The sequence below is a fragment of the Fukomys damarensis genome, unplaced genomic scaffold, assembly GCF_012274545.1.
Source record: "Fukomys damarensis isolate Sample0158 unplaced genomic scaffold, DMR_v1.0_HiC HiC_scaffold_27, whole genome shotgun sequence".
In the NCBI taxonomy this organism is placed as follows: domain Eukaryota; kingdom Metazoa; phylum Chordata; class Mammalia; order Rodentia; family Bathyergidae; genus Fukomys; species Fukomys damarensis.
The window spans coordinates 22,346,976-22,359,188 of NW_022900939.1; the positions used below are offsets into that span (position 1 = coordinate 22,346,976).

At 49.8% G+C, this 12,213-nt stretch overlaps 1 long non-coding RNA gene across 2 annotated transcripts; it reads right to left on the reverse strand.

Moving 5' to 3' along the window:
• Positions 1-3,821: 3,821 nt before the first annotated feature.
• LOC104870317 lies at positions 3,822-10,442 on the reverse strand. 2 transcript variants are annotated; one of them, XR_782508.2, is made up of 3 exons: positions 10,282-10,442; positions 8,277-9,716; positions 3,822-5,068 (listed from the first exon to the last, which is right to left on the reverse strand). It is a non-coding gene; the product is annotated as an uncharacterized LOC104870317 (long non-coding RNA). The 2 variants fall into 2 exon arrangements; XR_782507.2 differs by lacking the exon at positions 10,282-10,442 and adding an exon at positions 7,509-7,593 and having other exon boundaries at positions 8,277-10,002.
• Between the last annotated feature and the right edge of the window lie 1,771 nt (positions 10,443-12,213).

A 12,213-nucleotide genomic window follows, 5' to 3' on the forward strand; every position in this document is an offset into this window, starting at 1 on the left:
GGGCCTGGCTGCCTCCGCACCGCTCCGGAGAGTTTCCCCCTTGCTTCGGCGAGGAAGAGGGGGAGGCAGCAGAAAGGGGGTGGGTGGTCCGTGCCGGGCGCTCCGTGACTGCTGCACCTCCTCGGGACCTTGTAACTCTGCCAGGCTGTCCTGCACATCTGCCTCCAACCCTCTCCGCATCTTTGGTACTAAGACCCCTCATTCAGTCTCTCCATCCTCACCTCCCCACCTCATTAGTTCATCTCACTATCTCGGCTTTGTGCACCACCTGACCCTCAAAGATTCCCCTTCTGTTTGATCGCGCCTGTCTTCCTTTTTGTCTTTTTCAGGTTTGCTCCTGCATCCTGTGGCCTTTTCCTCGCCTCCATCTTCTTTATTCCCTACAAACAACATAACTGCTTTCTAAAGGGGCACAGGCTGTGCCCCTCTTGCCTTAGAATCCCTTAAGGTGAGAAGGCAGTGGTAGAGGGAAATGTTTACATGAATTATGGGAGAGGAAGGGTTGTGAGATCAACTGTGGGGGCTGCAAATGAGGCCACTTAAAATTGAGGGACAGCCTGTCAAAAGTCAAAAGGAAAGAGTGGAGATGAACTTTGACACCAATACGAAAAGCTGAGGGTCCAAGAATTCCCAAATCTTCAAGGCAAAAATGGTAGCAAGAGAGGCAATATAGGAGCAAAGGCTATTGAAAGGCGTCTTAGAAGAGGAGAACATGGATCTGAAGGCCCTAACCTGATGATTTTTGGAAGCCATCTGTCTGGAGCCATCTACATAAACCACCTTGTAGTCAGTGGCACAACTGAGAAGGAAGGGTTGTGTGTATGTGTTGCTATCTCCAACTCTATCAACTTGAAGGACAGCTGCTTCAGGATGTCTCTGGTGTGTTGTTTCCATTCTTTTTATCTTTGGACCACTTTCCCATATGAAAATCCAGGGCAAGTTTCCCATAGATACTTCAGATCCTGTGTGGGAAACATTTTTGTTATCCCTGACACAATAAAGGGGTCTATCGGCTTGGTCTAGCTAGTCTGTAGCCAGCCCGCTGATCCAGAGTGGAGGCTTGTCGCTGTCCGTGGTGCTGAAACAATAGCCCTTCCGTCAGATTGGCTACAGTCTGCCTGGAACCAAAGTCAGGCTGAGGTCCACACGGGCCTCACGGTGGAGCCCCCTTTATTTGTCCCCCTCCTCGCTGAGGATAAATACGGGGTTCCGGGGGCCAAGATTTCTGAGCTCTAGGAGTTAATAAGAAGAGAAGAGAAGTGGGCTCAAGGAAAGAGTCCCTGGATTTTTCCAGGAGAATGGACTTGGGAGAAAGCATTTTTGAAGGCTAGAAGGGTCTAGAAAGGGACAAAGGAGGGGGTAGATAAGGTCGCATCTTAGTTTGCCCACTCTGATTCAAGTTGAGAATCTCTGTATGCCCCTAATGTCTCCTCTCCCTAGGCCAGCCTCCACTCCTCTTGCCTCCCACCTCCGTGAAACTATTTTTAACTGTGCAGAACCAAAAATAGTTTGGCAGCAGCTTCAGGCCGTGGGAGAGGAGCTATTTATATCACCAGTGATGGTTCTGAAATAGCAAGCAGGAGGAGGGGGGCGGCAGGCACACTAGAGAGCTCCTGGCCGCTGCTAAAAATACTGGCAGTGTGAGTCATCCTGGCCTGGCTGAGTCACCCACTCTCCCCCACAAGCGGCGGCAGCAGCAGAAGCAGCAGAGCAGGCTAGGAATTTGAAGCCTGAGATAGGGGAGGCAACCTAGTCCTTTGGCTATGGGAAAGTGGGCAAAGGAAGGAATTGGGAAAGGGTCTTTGGGGCGAGTATGTGAAAAGTATTGGGGGAGCAGAAGCCTCCCCACAAAATCTGCTGACTGAGCATGCAGCATTCCCAGCAATGCACTGCTTCTCAAGGATGTTTGAGCAGTTTAAGAGAGGGAGTCTGTGACTGCATGAACACGTGTGTGTTTGTGTGTTCACTTAACTGAGGCTCTTTGTATATTGCTGTTTCTGCATCTGATCCTGTCTGAATGCATTTGTGTTTCTTTCCATGTATCTGTCTGCAAGTGTCTCTATAGCTGTGTATCTGTATCCCTCTTCCTCTCTTTGCCTATACCTGCAAAGTCTCCACCTTCCTGTGTTATATGTAGTTCCATGTTTGTCCCCTATATATTTATGTTTACCACTTTATGTGCATGTGTTTGTGTGTGCTAAATGTGCTCTGCACCTTTCCCTCTCAGCTCCTAATGGTGTACACAGATCTGTATGCTTCCCCAGACTCAATGTCCCTTCTGCTGCCCTCTCTGTCATCACAAGCTGAGTCCGTGCACTGTCTACGCTTTACTTACCTCTCTCTACCCAGAATCTTCCCCTCTTTCCAATCCTTAGATCCCAAACATTTGCAAAGGTCTCTTGATTTCATGCAATCTCTAGCAAAATCATAGAGGAACAGCCCCCACATGAGTATTCCCCTTTCTCTAGAACCATCCCAATTCTTCTCTGGCTTGGAGGGGTAAGTGGTTTTCCATCATTCCATATTTGGGGAGCTGAGAGAAGACAAGGTCTTTCTTTAGTTCTAAAAAAAATTCCGGGTGTGGGCACCGGCATGTGTAGCACACACATACACAAACTCACACACATACACACACACACAACTGAGAGAATGAGAGAGAGAAAAATATCAAGGCCCCTTCTTTACTGAGCAGAGCTCGCATCTGTTGCCATGGCAACCCACCCACTCCTTCCCCCAAAAAAATCACCAAGAAGAGGTGATGGCATCGAGGAGGGATTGGCTGGTTCCTTTATTACTTTTTTCCGAAAAAGGCTTTTTTACTGCAAGAGCAGACCATGAGATCCCTTGCTCCTCTCTTCCATAGATGTATTGGGGGACCTACAGGGACTATCACTCCTGAACCTCTATTAAAGAGGAGGTGGTGTATCTTTCCATAGAGTTCCAAGAGGATGACCTCCTGGGAAGACAGTGGAGGGTGGATGGAAAATCTGGTTCTGCAGAACAGCATAGAAACTCCTGGCTGCTTTTCTGAAAATTTGGGGCAAGGATCTTGACAGAGGGCTGTCAACATATCAGAAAGAGAAGTGATAAAAGGTGGGGGAGAAAGAGAGACAGAGGATCACTTGAAGGAACTTCAGAGACAAAATAATGCCTAAGGCTACAAGCACTCAGTGGTCATCAGACCAGGCGGGTGGATGAGATAATTTAGGCTCCACAATGCAACTGGAAGTGCTGCAGGTGATCACTGGACTGCAGCTGTACTGTAACACCTTAACTTGGGTCCAATAGATGCATGTTATAAGGGAGCATGGAAGCTCATCTGTCCTGATTCTAGTCCCAGCCTGAGTCTCTATGGCCTCCTCCAAATCCTGGCTAACAGCTACTGCAGCCACATTACTCCTTCAGATGAACTGTAGCCTCCTGCCAAATGACTGGATGGTGGAAAAAGCGATTCTTCATTTCTTCCTGTGCTTGGCTTGCTACAGAAATGGGGTCACTTGGGGCTGAAGATTGGAAAGACAGATCAAAGTCTGATTCTGGTGAGACACCTTCCCCTCCTGGCAGGGTGCCAACTACCCTCAGCCGTCAAAGGCCTGGTCTGGCCAGGGTAGGGTGGACAGCAGGTGCAGCTCCATTTAAAGTGATGGAGAAAATGGATAAAGAGAGTTCAGATTTGCTCTGACAGGTTAAACATATTCTCGTGATCAATATGTATGCTTACATGAAAGGGAAACTAAGAATAAGAGATAGACAATAACTTAGAGTCACACAATAAGATACTGGCAGTGCTTTACTTTAAGCCTAACTCCTGTTTCCCAACCCAGGTTTATTGTCTTGCATCACACAGTAGATCAGGGACATATACACTATGACCCACAGGCCAATCTGGACCACTACCTCCTTTCGTAAATAAAGTTTTATTGAAACACATCCACATCCATTAGTTTACTTACTGTCTTTTCACACTATAGTGGCAGAGTTGAGTGGTGATGACAGAGACCAGATGGCCCATAAAACTCAAAATATTTACTACTCAGTCCTTTACAGAAAAAGTTTGCCATCAATAGAGGACAAGCTCTTTGCAAAATATATCCACTCTTTCTCTCTCTCAGTCCAGGGCACTCTAACTTGTCATTTCATCTCCCTTTGCTTTTCCAAATGCCATGGAGCAGTAGTATTCCTTAAGTATTCCTTAATGGAGGAGAGACTGGGGAGACTTACTGTCTTCCAGCCCACTTTGTAGTTGTGTTACACCTGTACAATTTTCTGTGGAGCAGAAATAATGCTCCACATCCTGTTCCCATGGCAACATGAGTTGGACCTGGCAAGGCACAACCATTCCATCCCTATCATGAGCCCAGCTCTCAGGACTACATCTTGGGAAGAGGGATTGTCCCAAGGTGATGATAAGTTACTGTCAGGGAGACGAATTTTCCTTAGTGGAAGAAAATGAGGGTATCATGGCACCTCAGGCCTCCTGAACCTTCCAGGAGAAGAATATCTATATATTTCTCAGACAGTTTGAGTGACTTCCCAATGTCACAGAGCTAGCAGGAGATAAATCCAGAATTAGGATCCATATTTCCTGACTTCAACTTCTTTTTTTTAAAACCAGATTATTATTATTATTTGATTGTTCTTTTGAATTGAATTAGAAACCACGTAAGGGTTTCCGAACATATTCTCCAGTACCCTCTGTAGTCTGGTGTCTGTGATGCCCAGTCTCTTCAGTGACAACACAGACTCATGTAGAGCTGGCTTGTGCCATGACTGTGATGCGCTCAGCTGCATCTCTGCAGGCTGTTTTCTTTCTCCTGAGGCCTTTTGATTATGCAATCATTTCTTCAATGCTACTTGCACATGAAAACATTCAGAATATTTTATCTATTTGTGGTTATGAAATCAACAAATCTCATGTGAAGAGAGTACGCGGTGGCACCCACACACTGAGATGGCCAGAACAGGGGAGTGGGCCAAACAGGGACGGAGAGGGACACAGGGCCATGCTGGGGGATGGAGCCTGGGTAGGAAAAGATGAAGGTCTTCTGGGCCAGGTCTGAATGCAGCACTGAGAGAGAAGGACACAGGGATGAGACACAGGGAGCATGTTAGAGCAGCCTTGTTTTGAAGAAGGAAGGAAAATAAATCCACCAAAATGCTTTCTGAATACTGGGCAGGGACCTCACACCCTGACAGCCACGGGGAGACAGGAGTGGAGAACATGGGCTGGGAGGTCTGGAGGAGTAGACAGATTTTACATGTTCATTTCCAGGGTCCTCCCCAGCTGGCGAGCTCCTCTTTGCCCCGCTGGTCCTCCAGCAGGGACTGGCACCCTTTCTTGGCACCCACTGGTCCCAGTGCATTCTCCTCCCTGCACATCTCATCCTGCCGCACCACCACTTGTTCACTTCTCTGTCCCCAGCTGGCATCCAGGACTGCTTTCCACAGTTCTGGCATCTGGCACAGTACCTGGCGTGGAGCAGGGCTTCCGGTGTGGAAGTCCTGCGTGCCACAGACACCTGAGGGCTGAGTTGGGGCGCTCTGGGGTGACATCATGAGGTGAAACACAGGACACTGGCCCTGACTGTGTGGAGCCTCTAAACTGGTGAGAAAGTGCTGAGGTGGACTGGGGGAGTGAGGCCTCAGGGACAAGATGCTACAGTGACCTGCAGCCACAAAGAAGCCAAAGCTGTGTTAACAGGTACGTGGTGGGCAGGCAGAGAGAGGGCAGCACTGCGCAGGCTGCTTGGGACCAGGTTTGGCTTCAGAAGTTGTGCTGGAGTAGCACTGAGATGATGTAGCCCAGGCCCAGTCTTGATCAGAGGTGTGGCCAGGAGCAGTGAGGAGCAATCCAGACTTCCACCCAGCCTGGCTCTGGTGGAGAATGGACTGCAGCCAGTATAGACTCTCGTGACCTTTCTCTCTTCCAGCTGGAGGAGGCGTCCATCAGTCCCGGCCCTGCCACTCTCCTGCCCTCATAATGCCTTTCCACCCTCTCTGCTCTCTTCTAGGATACCACTGCTCCTCCCCTGTTGAAGTTCATTTCATTCACCCCTACTCTACAGTGCAGTTCAAGCATCATCTTCTCCCTGATCTCAATTACATAAACCCTAGTTAGAGGATCCCAAGCACCTTGCAACTCTATTAGAATTGTCACAGTGGCAATTTTGCCATTTATTTTGATGCTGGGCTGATCACCAGCTCTGTGTCTCTGGACTGCAGCCACTTCCCTGGGGAATGGTCTGCTTTGCTCACCACCAACTCATCAGCGTGGAACAAGGCCTCCCATAAATATTTGTAAGAAAAACTTAAAAGGTGGAGGAATGAAGTTATTTCACTTAAGAGAAGAGAAGGCCTAAAGGCGGGGATGTTTGGGTATATTCAGATATTCAAAAGGCCTTGGAGAGGCAGTGGAGAGATACAGCGTGGGTGGAGGGGCTGACAGAGGGTGAGGCAAGAGGGGGTGAATGCCTGAGACAGGCTCTGAGCTGAGAACTGACTCTTGTGCCTCAGTTTACCCATATGTTAGAGATGTGAGGAGGATTATAGCACTAAGATCGAGGGCTTAATGCAAGAACTGGCCTAAATGTTCAAAACAGAACAAAGCTTGATGGATAAAGGGAATACAACAAGTGATACAATATAAGTCATTATTAACTTTATGAAAAATTTTGAGCAAGGTTTATGCAGACATGGGCATGGGTTTGACTGGTAATAGAAACAGGGCCTGGGTCCAGTCAGCTTTCTACAGCATTGTCCTGGGCTTGGTCTGAGAGCATCAGAAGGAGTAAACCAGGCTGGGAGCTGCAGCGACTCCAAGGAGAAGGACAATGGAGTCCTGGAGAAGTCAAGGGATGCATACAAAAGATGCACTTGGCTTTGGCCCAGGTACCAGAGTTCCCCTTCCTGGGCATCAGTGGCACCTCACACTGCTCCCCAAGTCCAGGGATGGAGAGCCTGAGTTCACAGTGCACCTTTCAGGCTCAGCAACTGTTCTCTCTGGCTCATTTTCTAGACCTCAACCTGACTACGTTCTCCCTCCACTTAAAGCCATCATGACCCCTATTTCCTACTGCCACTTCCCCTTCTACTCACAGGTGCCCAAGCCACCACAAGCTCTAGCTTCAGGTCCACTTGTGATATTATCTGAGTGTACCTGGGGACATAAAAGCTTATATTAACTTTATTTTTGGAACCAGGGTTCAAACTCAGGACCTTGCATTTGAGAGACAGGTGTGGTGCCACTGAGCTAAATGCCTGGCCCTGGTGACATAAAAGTGTACAGAGGCATCGTGTCCCTGCACCTTATGTGCCTAGCATGGGTATCAGCCTAGTAGAACTAGGGCAACCTCCCAGAAGCCCTCTGACATGAGGGCTAATTATCCCTTTGGCCTGGGCCAGCAGAGAGGGCATCAGCATCCATGGGACCCCAGGAAGGGTTTCAAAAGGAAAACCCTAGGAGAAATAAAGAAGAGACCCCATGAGCAGGGACAATGAGGACCCCATACCTGTGAAGGCCAGAATTGCACAGAGTTGGCTGAATCATGGCAAGAAGTGGGGAGCAGCGTTTCTGGTTCATTGATGTAGCAGCTTCTGGAAGCCGAAAGCACTGAATAATCAGGGAGAGGACCCAGGAAGCTTCATAGAAGAGGACCACTTGATGGGAGGGAAAGCTCCTGAATTACCCAGCCCAACAGAGGATAGGCTGAGGAGTTCTCTACAAGGATTTCACAGGTCTGAGAAAAAGAGGAAGTGAGTCCAGTCTAGATGTCAGCCGACTGTGTGTTGGATACAGTGGAAGAGTCCTGGACAGGAGGGCTGGGTCCTTATTTTGCCATCAGCCCACTGGGGGTCATGCAAGTGCCATTGGTTTTCTGGGCCTCTGTTTCTCTGTTTGCAAAATGAAAGAGGGTTGGTTCACTTGGCCTTAAAGGACTGTACTCCCACTTTTGGTGCTCCAAGAATCTCTGGGCCTGGGCCCCACCTGGCCCAGAGCTTCTCAGGCTTTGGAAAGTGAATGCTGCAAACCCTGAGATTCAATTTCAAGTGGAGATGCAGCCATGCTCCCTGTGCTAAGGTTGGAATGGGCCAGAAGTCTCCTAGAGGACTAAGTTCTCACCCCTGGTTGAGCAGAGTCACCTTGCACCCTGGAGACTAGACCTGTGTAGACCTGGGGAAGAAAGTAATGACAGTGACCTGTATTTTCCCTCCTTGGACACATCCCATCTGGGGTCCTTCTTAAAGGCCAATACCAAGTTCACAGGGGAGAGACTTACCATTGAAGGGGTCCAGTGGGGTCCAATGTGCACAAAACAGACCCCCAAGTAATCCTTAGAGTGATCCACACAGTCTGGTGGGAGGGAGAAAACCCCACAGCAGTGTCCCACAGCTGGCCGCAGAGTGACCCCACAGCCTGGCCCAACACCCACATTTCGGAGAGTCCCAGACTCACAAATGGAGCAGGGGCTATTTAGTCATTGGTCTTAGGTGATTGAGGCCTAGGGCAGAGAATGAAACAATTCAAGAGACAGTCACATGGCGGGGGTGGGGTGGGGGCTGGATCACAAGCCAGATCCTTGGCTCACAACACAGGGATCTGGTGTAAAGGTTGGCCTCTGGTGTGAAGGTGCAAAGAGCCTGGGGCCAGGAGGCAAGGTTCTGGGTACTCATCTCAGCAACAAACACACTGACTTGCCATGTTACCTTAGCAAATTACGTCTCCTTGAAGACTGTCTCAGTTCCCTGTCCTGTGCATTGATGTCTTGGCTTTGGCAAAACACGTTCCCTGGAAGCGCCATTCAGAGCTCAGGACTAATTTCTCCAGAATACAAACCTCTCTCCTTTGCTAGACCTGGAGCTGGTCTGGAGCACAAGTGCTGGTCTTGATGAGGTCCAGTTCTGGGCCCCCAGGCCAGTCCAGAATGGGTGCTCAGAGATATCGGGAACTGCCCTGCTCCTTAGAAATGGTCAAACACTGTGTGCTGGTCTCCATGGTTCTCCGTGGGTGGGTGCTGCAGGGGAGTGCAGGGGGCATCAGGGCAGGATGTCCAAGGTTGGAGTCCAATTTGCTATGGGGGGCCTGCCAGAGCCCAGCAGCCACATGTTCATCCAGAAGCCAACTGACACTTGTAGGCAGCCTGGAAAGGTTTGATTTCAGGAAGTTCCAGAGAGCTTAGGGGTGCAGGAAGACTTTGATAAAAGTCAGTGTTTGTAAGATGCAACATGGTTGGTGGTGGTGGAGTCCATGGGATCCAGACGCTTGTCTAGAGTGACCATTGATCCAGAAAGCCCATCTAGGTCTGGAATGTGCTGCAGAAGAAACAGCTGGTTCAGAGCCGAGCTGTCTGGCCTCTTGCCTGGGTGCTGGGCAGGGGCCAGAGGTAGACGCACTGTACCAGCTACCTCAGCAACAAGGAACAGGAGACTGACTTCTGGCCAAGAAGCTCTCTGGGCTCTGCTCTTCTAGGAACTGGCTACTTGACCCTGGCCAATCTCTGAGCCTCAGTTTCCTTTTCAAATGAATGAGCCTGAGACCTTAATCTGGCTCCAGACCGAGTGCAGGGAGAAAAAAGTTAAATCCGCTGCTTGAGGGAGGAGGCCCTGAGGGCGGTGAGGTCCTCACCTGGCTTTGTCCCTCTGTGGCCTTGTCCAGAGGATCCCCAAGCGCTAGACCCGGCGTCGTGTTTCCTTCCAAGGTTCCTACAAAAGAGTCTCCCCTGTTGGGGGTAGGAGGTGAGTGGTGGTGAGGGTCAAGGGCAGGACCTCCTCTCTCCACGGCTCAAACGTCCCCATAGTGGTGGAGGGCGTTCAGATAGAGGTGGGATGGGGTGGATGGCGCCGGGAGATTTCCAGGGCCAAGACCCTATACCCCAAACCCCGCACCAGGCTCACGGCTGGGGGGCGGAGACAGCTCCTGGGCTCTGGAGGAGCCGCCACTCCGCCAGTTGCCTTAAAAAGGCGGCAGCGCGCACGCATCAGCAGAAGGGCTGCGGCTCTCTTCCAAAATAGGCAAGAACCAGGAGGCAGAGGGAGACTAGCTGCAAAGAGCGAGCGCTGACGTCACTCGGGGCCTCCCTCCTCGCCCCCCCCTTGCATCACGTCTCCATGGCAACACCGTGCCTCGGCAGCAGATGAATGGGCTGCAGCTAGCAGAGATGTGCACTCCCTCCCTCTCCCCTTTGGGCGGCTGCCCGGGGGAAGGGATGCAAACACTGCTAGGAGCAAGGAGTACCCTCGTTTTCATAAGGGCCCAGGGCCCCATTCATTTCCAGCCCTCCTTACCTTGTCCAAAGAACCCGAAAGTTACTCGGCCCAGGAATCCCCCATCCTATGGTTCAGGACTTCTTGGCACTCAGGGCACCCTTTCACCCTCGTCTCTCAAGTCAGCTCCTCTGTTCCCCAAAGTCTGCGGAAAACCTGACAGTCGTGACTTAGCGCCATTGCGTGGCTGACAATGGTGGTGATGCGTCGGGGGTGGGTGGCTGCTGCGACAGAGGTCCCGCCGTCTATGTCGCCCTCTGCTGTTTCCGAAAGGGAAAAGCATAGAAGAATGGCAATCACAACAGAGCTTTGGTTAACACAGGTATCACCCTGACATGACTGTGGACGTTTAGTGGGAGCCCCCTCCACCATGTGTTAGGCAGTGTGCTAAGCACTGTGCCTATATCAGTTCATTGCATTTCAACTCTGCACTGAAGAACGCAAATATTATTACCGTTCTACGGTTGAGAAAAACTGAGGCTACTTGGATTTGCCTAGAATCCCACAGCAGCTCCAAGTAGAACTCCTGCCTGAATTCATCACAGCACGAAAACCTCTCATGACCTCCTTATTTCCACACCCCTGCTGGCTTTTGACCAACTTCGTAGTCTCTTGAGATGAGCAGGACGGTGCTCACTAAAATCATTCCTGTTTCACAGACAGGGGGACAGACAGAAAAGTGGAAACTTGTTGGAGGCTTCAAGCAGCCAAAGATGTAGTCCATGTCCCAAGAGCATTTTTATGGGGAGGCAGCTGGATGGAAAGAACACCCTGTGAAGTTTTATCCTTTGGTAGGAGAGAGACCGAGGAGCCACCCCAGGGCCATCCTTCCGTTAGCAACAGGAGCAGAGATTCTTACCATTGTCCCAGGGCTCTGAGGGCTCACAGCAACTAGATGCCCCAGCCTCTCCCCTCCATCCATATCTACGTCTGTATTTTGTACATAACTATGTGCTATACTATACTTTAGTGTTGTTGTCTTACCATGTACTCTTCTTCCTCCTTATGGTGGACGCCTAACTTAACCACTATTGAAGTGGGAAAATGCCTCTAGCTTTCCACCGCTCTTCACTGACCTGTCCTCCTTCCTGGTGAACATATGCTCTCTGTCCACTGCTTCTGAGGTGCCGATTCCCTGCTGTGTTTGGGGTTTGTTGGTATTTTGTTCTTACCGGCTTATATTTGAGGCATTATATACTTCATTGCCCAGTTCTGCTATAAGCTTTGGCCATATGATTTTGGATATATTGTTTAGTTGCTCTGTTTTTAAGTTCAGACTTCTGGAGATTCAAAAGTGGTGCTGTTGCCACTGCTGCTACCTCCTCCATTATTCTTAACTAAGGCTACTGGAGATGTTAAGGACTCTGGTGCAAACCATTAACGGGAACCCAAGGGGCAGGTGGTCACCATTTACAAAGCTCCAGGTAGGCATTGCTGCCAGTGTGGTTTAGAGGTTTGAGGAATTTAAGTGAACCAGGCGCGTTGGTCCCTACATGGGCAACACTCACTACACTTACAGATCAGGGACTCCCAAAGTCTGTCCCTGGCTGTCTTACCCTACCCAACAGAACACTAACTCAGTCAACATTTCTTCTTCATCCTGGATGTCCCTGCTGTTTTCCCAATTTCCCTATTTTCCTCTTCTACTAATGCTGTCACTGTGGCAATTCTCAAAGGACTAGAGAAATCCGTCTAGAAAAGACCCGTATCTAGATTTCCCCAAGTGTTTTCTCGTGTAGCCTCTACTGAATCCTTTCCTACCTTTTCCTTTTGGGTAACACTGCAGTAACACTGGAGCATCTCCTGCTTCTGACTACAAAGTTTCTCTTGGACTATTGTGTTTACGTTTGTTCCTGGAGCACCGCTATGCCTGCGAATATTAGTGCCCTCTGCCTCCAGGAAGTCTACATAGTGCTACAGTTTGGGTCCAGTTGGTAACCTCCTCATTCACTC